Genomic DNA, 8,275 nt, shown 5'->3' on the forward strand with positions numbered 1-8,275 from the left:
CGCCGCCCCTACGTGCGCCGCCGCCCCCGCGCCCCCCACCACTGCAGCTCCTCCATAGGCGACGCCTCCGCGACCTCGCCGTCGCCGACAGCCTCCCCGCATCGGCCCCTGCCTTGCGCCGCCTCTACCTCAGTCCGGGCACGGGGTGTAGGACGACGACCACGGCCGCCGGCCTCCCCACGACCAACCGAGGCGCCCAGGAGGCCTCCCCGACGACCAATCGAGCCATCCCTTCGATGCCGCCGCCGGCAACCCCAACCCTGACCCCAACCCCTCCGGTGACCGGCCGCGCCCGCCCAGGTACCTCTCCTCCTTCCTCCTTCCTCCCTCTCCTCCTTCCCCATGGAGAAAATGATATAGCTCCTCCTACAACATGTATAGATCAATCAATTCAGTTCTAGTGCTACTGGACTTCTGCACCATACAAAAATGTACTACTTTTTGAAAATCTTTACTTGAGAGAGCTTCATAAGTAGAAGGTTCCAAAGAATAAAAACCAGTACTAGCACACTAGCACAGTAGTATTGCCACCTCCCAGTAAATAGCAGGGTCTCTGATCAGCAATGTAGTTAATTAGTCAGGGCCTGAAAGCCTGCAAATGCATGTACACACAGGTAGGGAATGTAAGATGAAGCATGTACTTTACCAACTAATCTAATGGGCTAGCACAAAGTGAAAACCAAAACAATAGTTAATCAAGCAGAGGTAGATTAGATTAGATGGCAAAAAGCATAAATGTCCCTGCCTATCCATTTTTTTCTCAAGTTGAGCTGGTAAGTTTCAGATGTTCAATGATGCTGTAGGGAAAAATTGGATGAAGAAAGATGTGTGTGGCTGCCTGAGAGAAGTATTTGCACAAACAAATTATAATTAATGTGTTGATGAAATTTTGGGTTTTCAAATTATAACCAAAAACTTCAGTTAACACTCATTTTTCAGTTAACTCCTTACAGTTCAGATCATATTTTGATTGTCAATAATAGTGGACTTTTAAGGCTTTCTTAGAGGCAATACTAGTGGATTTTAGGCTTTTTTACATGCAATAATAGTGGAATTTTAGGCTTTTTTGGAGGAGTGTGTTTCATGCCGGCCTACAGTGATGAATTAGTCAGAGGATTGTACCTTAGGACTGTGCCAAAGCTACACATTGTATCTATTTGCTTGTCCTTCAAATAGGGGCAAGACTGTTACAGAAAAATTACTTGCAAGCATATTGTGATTTACTTGCAAGCATATTGTGCCTTAGTTACAGAAAAATTACTTGCAAGCATATTGTGGTGACCCACACTCTGTTGGTTCACACTCATTGAGTTCGCTCGTGAAGGGCCGCTGCTGCTTGAGGCCCTTGAGAGGCCCTTCGTGTCGTGATGATTTTGCAGGTACCCCGAGAGGCCCTTGAGTTTGCCGGAATGTCGATTAACTTCCGTTCTGGCAAATTCGGGTACTCCATATGTCCTATTTTCAGCAAAGGTCATGCTGAAAATTTCCGTGAATTTTAGCATGACTTTGCTAAAAATCGGACATATGGGGTACTTGCTACTAATGCATGACCCAGGGTATCTTAGTACTTAATTAAGTAGGATCAACTGCCCCTTTATTCTTGCTATATTAAACCATAGGTGGCAATAGAGCCAAGTGATTAGTGCCAAGTGATTAGGCCCAACCTAGGGTGCCTCGGCATCGATAAACCCTAAATGATGAAAACTTAACTTGGCTGCCCCGGATGCCTCGATGTCGATGAGAACCTAAATGATGTACGCTTAGGCTTTTAGGGTGCCTCGGCGTCGACAAACCCTAAGTGATGAAAGCTTAGGCTTTTAGGGTGCCTCGGTGTCGACAAACCCTAAATGATGAGACCATGATCTTGTTACTTGACAATAACCAACTTTTTGACCAAACTTTTTTCCTATTTAGAGCGAAACATGGCCCACAATGATGAGGCCGGTGGTTCGGGCGGCAAGAAATTCTGGGAGTTGTCCCAGGATATGTCGTCATCATCATCGGACGAAGAAAGTCTCCCGGCGGAGTGCGACTGGTGCCACGACGATCGAGGTCTATGCGACATGCCTCACCTGGACGATGATCGGCGCTTCAACATTAAGCTCGAGGAGACCTTCAAAGTTGAAACGGTACACAATGACGACAAGTGTTATTTTCATAATTAAGCATGACTTCAACTATTTCAACGTGTAATTTTCATCTTTTACAATTCAAGTATAGCTTATCCCATGCCATGCAAGACGCTATGTCTTGGAGAGGATGGATTTTGAAGACCATGAAATTTCTGAAACAAAGAAAATTCACCTAAGGACTCATCACGATGTTGACTTTGAAGTAAATCTATATAATTCTGAGAGCGTAACCCATTTTGGTTGCAAAAATTGGGAAGCATTTTGCAAGATGTATGGTTTTGATGAGGGTATGCTTATCACCATGGATCTTGGTAATCCTGACATCAACCAAGACAATATGAACATTTGGGTCCTTGTTGATACGCCTCCAGTTCTACCGCTACGTGAGTTTCTCAAACATAGTTATTAGCTAATTTATACTGTTTATTTCAAAATAGTGGACAACTTATTTCCATTGACAGCTTATTTTTATTGTTCAAAGAATGTGCGGGAGATGGTAGACAAAACCCACTACACCGATGGCTCCGAATTAACAACTTACAAGGAGAAAAATCATTAGGTCGGATTTTGTACTGACATTGAGCATTACAATATCTACAATCAAACTCCTCAACATTATGGTAAATACGTGCCACTAGTGCATGTGTTCAACTACGGTAACTACCATGGAGATACCCTGGTAAGATTTTTACTATTACGACATCCGTGCATCTTTTGCATACTTCTAAAACTAGTACATCATTGCTAACTATGAAGTTATTACTATGTTTTTCAACAGATAATCCCAGAGAATTGTGTGCCTCATATGATGTATCTGAAAGGTAGTGTTAATGTTTTGAACATACAGTTAGGTCGTCCTACGAATCTCAACTGTCCATACGAGATTTCTAAAAGAAGCGGAGACATGAAAATCAAAGGATGGGAAAAATGTATGGACAATCGTAAGGAGCTTCTTGAAAGCAAAAGGAAGCAAAGCGCAAGAATTGGAGACATGATGTTCTCCATTCTCCATAATGGAGAGTCAGGGTCTATATTGTTTTATGCTATTTTAGCTTAAATAGGGTATTTAGGTCCTGCCTAATACTGATGATCATGTGCTAAGAACAATTAAGTAGGCAAAACCAGTGCGCCATTAGTAGGCCTTTTCCTAGTAGTGAAGGACCAGTCTACATGGCTTACCCTATAGCGCAACAGGGGTCTGTGGTCGCTCAACCAACTTCGCGGTATATACGAAATGTGAATTGCTATAAAAACCCATAACAGAAAAATATAATTTATTTAAAACCAAAGAATGTCGTGGCAAATCGTGCATTACCCTCTAATGCATTTATAATGGTGTCACTAGGTAGTGGGACATACCTAGCCAATCAACTGGTACCAACTCACGGGTTAATCTTCTCATATATAACCTAGTATTCCTGTCTATTCACATAAATTCCCTAATATCTGATTTTTAAATTTTAATAGGCTAGTGAAATCAAGAAATAACACTTCAGTAAATCTAATTTTTTTTTCATTTCCACAATAAAAATAATTGAAGGACTCCAAAAGTTGAAATACTTAAAAATCAAACAGTAAGAAACAAGCAAAATAAAAAATAATCAAACACATAAAAATATTGGAGACATCAAACAATTAGGAGAGTACAATACTAATCTGGATTAGAGCACTTAGACCCATAAAAACCATTTAATTCCCAAAAATTGCCCCTTCATCTCAACAAAATGAAAAATTATATTTCTCCCAACCCCCTTTTAATACCTTTTTTTTCTTGTCTGGAGACACTTTTATCTACTAACCAACACCACCTCCTACAACACTTCTTGGTCGCCTTTCAACAATAAAAACCCTTCTTCCCAACCAGTGCGTCCAGCAAGCCGTGTAGCCACCACCTTGTCTACCCCCTACCCACTTTGTTAGAGACGCCACACACTATCACCACCAAGCAAAAGTTGACACTTTTGCAATGTCCCATGGCTCTTCCATGTCTCCAGTGCAGTCGTTGGAACCATCTAGAGAGCCGGCGCTACCATCCTCGCGAGCTTCAAGCAGGGCCGGTCCAGAGATTTTTGGGGCCTAGGGCCAACCTAGAAGCTGGGGCTCCTTAATATATACCTATTGGGACATTTACATATACCACTATTATTTTTACCTCGATATGTAGCTATCTAAAAGATGCACATGCTTCTTATAATAGGGGGAAAATCGCATAAGGCAGCTATGCTTACCTTGGCCAACATCAACACATTTGGTGCCTCCATATGCATGTTCTTTTCTATAACAGTCTTCTGATGAGGGATTAGAACCATGTTTCAAGCCCACTAGATAATGAGGATAGTGGTTGAAATTTTATTAATTATAAAAGATTTGTTGAACAGAGAAATCAACATATTACTTGATATCATCTGCAAACCCGAAACCTTGTTTTGTGGCCACTTTGATCCTCAAGATCTAAGTTGAAATCTTTTGGAGGGAAGGAACCGTCTGAATGCCCTTGATAATGATTACATTTTTATTCTAGAAAGGTTGTAAATCTCAATCGCAAAATCCATAGAGCCCTACAAAGAGAAGATCAAAAAGAAGCGAAAGACTAGGTGGATAAATACGTAGCTGTTAAAGACAAGATCAATTCATGCTCGTGGTTTCACGGATTATGCAGAAGCGAAAACAATCTGCCAATGAGACAATGACCTACAGATGGCTGATGGTTGCACCTCGCGGCCTAGCGGATGCCGGATGGTTGATGGCCCGGTCGCCGGCATGGGCACACGGCTGCGGCGCAACACCAGGGTGCCGTGCGCAACAGCGACAATTAGCCAACGAACAAGAATCCCCAGTGGCCGAGCGATTGGCAGAGAGTCCAAGATGAAACAAACCAGTGAACGTTCATATATTCGGAGTGATTAACGCGTGCGGCCGTGCGAGTGTCGACGCTTCTCCTATCGCTAGCAGCAATTGGGCCTAGCCCATCTCCAGCCCCTTGTGCTTGGTTTCCTCCTTTTATTTTTTCGCTACCTAATATTTTTGCTAGGCTATACTAACATAAATACCAGATCATGGCCCCACCTCCTGGCCTGGGCCTCGAGCCGTCGCCCCTTCGACCATACACCAGGGTCGGCCTGGCTTCGAGGCATCTCCTTGGCCCATTCTAGCTGGCAAGCCGCCTCACTAGCCATGTCACTGCAGGCTCGAGCTCCTTCAAAACAAAGAATGGAATCCTCACATTCCGTCTTTTCGTTCCGTTGGGCACCACTCGTCCGAATGAGCGAGCGACATGAGAATAAAGACGACGACTACGGTTGCAACAATGGTTGATGGCAAGATCAAATCTCAGGCTTGACGCTTCCCCGTCGATGGGTGAGGTGCCGGTGATGACTTCGTCAACCTTGATGCTTTAACTTCGGTCATATTTTAAATAGACCTTGTATACGAATTCGTGTATGTTTTTTTAGTATAGGCCCACAGACATCCTGTGCCGGAGTTCGGCCCAACTAAACATGAAGCCCTAAATAGGGCCCACCCCCATCATCCGCCTCCTCGGTCACAGACCCACTCCACTCTCCGCTTCACTCGCCACCCCCAAATACCCAAACCCTCGCCGCCGACCATGGCTGGTCCCCGGCAGCCGCCGTTCACCAACGTGGACCCCGTGACGGAGGCCGATCTGCGGAGCAGGGGCCGTGACCCGCGTGAGGTGGACCGATCCACGGAGGAGCTACTCAGCAACATCAGCACCGAGCTCATCCCCGACATGCCCGCCTCCGACGGACATCATCTTGAACGACGCCCACCTCCGCCCCAAGGCGTCAGCTTTTCCCCCACGCCGCCGACTCGGCGGCCATCATCACCGCCATCTCCACCGTCCTCGAAGCGCACACGGGACCCATCCCCTACGCCCGTCTCACCAGCAGCCACATGAGCGCCTACCAGGCCCAGCTCGCGCGCTGGCTCCAGCTCCTGGCCACCAAGGGCGTCCAGGAGCTCGCCCTCGTCAACCGCCCGTGGCCGCTCGATGTGCCCCTCCGGGCCGTGCTCTTTGGCATCGCCAGCATCGGCTGCCTCTACATCGGCCTCTGGAAGTTCCAGGACGTGGCAAGGTTACTACCCCGCACCTTCTTCCACCACCTCCGTGAGCTTGGCATCTGCAGCGTAGTCATGGAGGACGGGGACATCGACTTTGTCGTCGCCGAGAGCCCCATCTTGGAGACCCTCAGGCCTCAACATCCATGGATGCAACAAGGGGCTGCGCCTTTGCTTCGTCAGCCAGAGCCTCCGGTGCGTCCAAATTTGCAGCTTTGTTCCGGAGGACATCGCCGTGGTGAAGGTTCCTCGCCTCGAGCGGCTCATCCTGGAGGGGTCCCGAGGCAACGCCGGCGGCTTGTGCACCAAGGTCAGGATTGGCGATGCTCCCAAGCTACACGAGGAATCTTGCAGCCAGGGAACACCATCCTGGTTCCTGGAGATGCGAGACAACATCGTCATGGTGTGTACATCTCCTGTCCGCGGTCTAACAGTTTCTTCAGTTAGCAAAACATCGTCCAATTGTTGGAGGTACAATACTAAATGTGTAATTTTTTTGTTCAATGGGGTTCATTCCAGGCCGGGATAAATGCGAGCCAAGCGCCATGGCCACCAGCGTCAAGTTCCTGAGTCTGAATGTGTGTTTCAGAAGCCACACCGATTCCAAGATGGTTATCTCCTTCCTCGGCTGATTTCCCAATTTGGAGGCACTGCACATTATGGTAGTTTTTTTCATTTCATGTTTTGCTTACATTCATACCGGTTTCCAGTATGTCTTATGTGTAGAATGTTTGCGGCAGCAGATCATGTGTTTTCAGCTTCTGATTGATTAATTGCAGATAATGTACTATTATGCAGTTCTCCCAATGTCGATTGCTTTGCTTATTTACCTCTTGTTATAGCGTCTCTCACCATGGTCATATATCATACAACTTGGCAATATTTGTGCTTTTGATGTTGTAAGTGGCATGTGGGGCCCGTTTCTGACTTCAGAATTTACACATGATAAACCAAACACATTGCCACCTACAGTTTTTTGGAGGTCCATGTGGTTTATCATATTACTCTAAACCACGTCACATACTACATAGCGATTTCAGCTGTGAATTTTGCAACTGACATGCAGTGCCAGACTACAGTTTGCAGGTGATCTGTGTGATATTACCACAATGCCATGTTAGTTCTTTGCTACTAGAACCACTAGTAGCAAACGGAGCTTTAAAACCGGTTGGGGGGACCTTTAGTACCGGTTGGTGTTACCAACCGGTACTAAAGTTTTTTTTTTGAAAATTTTGGAAATTTTTTTGATTTTTTTTTCAATTTTCAATTTTTCTGAATTATTTGGTGATTTAGTCTCTAATCACCTTTCTTAACTGCTCAAGTGTGGATCACTCATTCCAAATCATCTAACATCCCGACCGGTCACCCATCCCTCTCACTACTCCAGCCCGAGCACGCTTAACTTTCGGGTTCTATTCTCCTTCATTTCCAAGTCTGCACTTGTTGTTTTCCTGACAATAGTAAGATGTCAATCCTATTAACCCTCAGGAGTTTAGGTTGAGCATTAAGTCACACATTTCACTATTTGAGTTTGAAACTATTATTCTAAAAAATAGTAATTATTTAGTAACACTAATATTTCTTGAATAAGTTTGACCATAGTTTGACCACAGTTTGACCAGATTTGACCAAAATTCAAAAAATTGAAATAATTATCTAGTAACACTAATATTCTTGAATAATTATGTAGTAACATTAATACTTCTTGAATAAGTAGTTTGACCAGATTTAACCAATTTTTTTAAAAAAACTGAAATTTGACCATATCTTTTTTTCCTTTTGGAATTTGAGGATTCTAAAAAATTGCAAACATGTCGTAGGTGGTCTCCATCGGATGCGGATTTTCGTGCTGAATTTTTTGATATATTATACGTTTTTTTCCGACGTCGTATGCAAAAGTTATAGCCGTTTTACATTTTCCCTACACTTTTTGCAAAACATGTCCAAATTTAAGTTTTCAAATTTTCCTAACTAGTAGATGTAGTAATATAACTACCTCTCGAAGGATTTTATTTTTTGAAGTTTTTATCATTTTCTTTTGATTTTTTTCAAACTGAAATGGC

The 8,275-nt window shown here is 44.4% G+C and overlaps 1 pseudogene; it reads left to right on the top strand.

Annotated features, from left to right (window-relative positions):
* The first annotated feature begins 5,739 nt into the window (after positions 1–5,739).
* Positions 5,740–8,275, top strand: part of LOC123184429 (uncharacterized) — a 4,132-nt pseudogene continuing 1,596 nt past the window's right edge.

The sequence above is a fragment of the Triticum aestivum genome, chromosome 2A (genome assembly GCF_018294505.1).
Source record: "Triticum aestivum cultivar Chinese Spring chromosome 2A, IWGSC CS RefSeq v2.1, whole genome shotgun sequence".
Lineage (NCBI taxonomy): Eukaryota > Viridiplantae > Streptophyta > Magnoliopsida > Poales > Poaceae > Triticum > Triticum aestivum.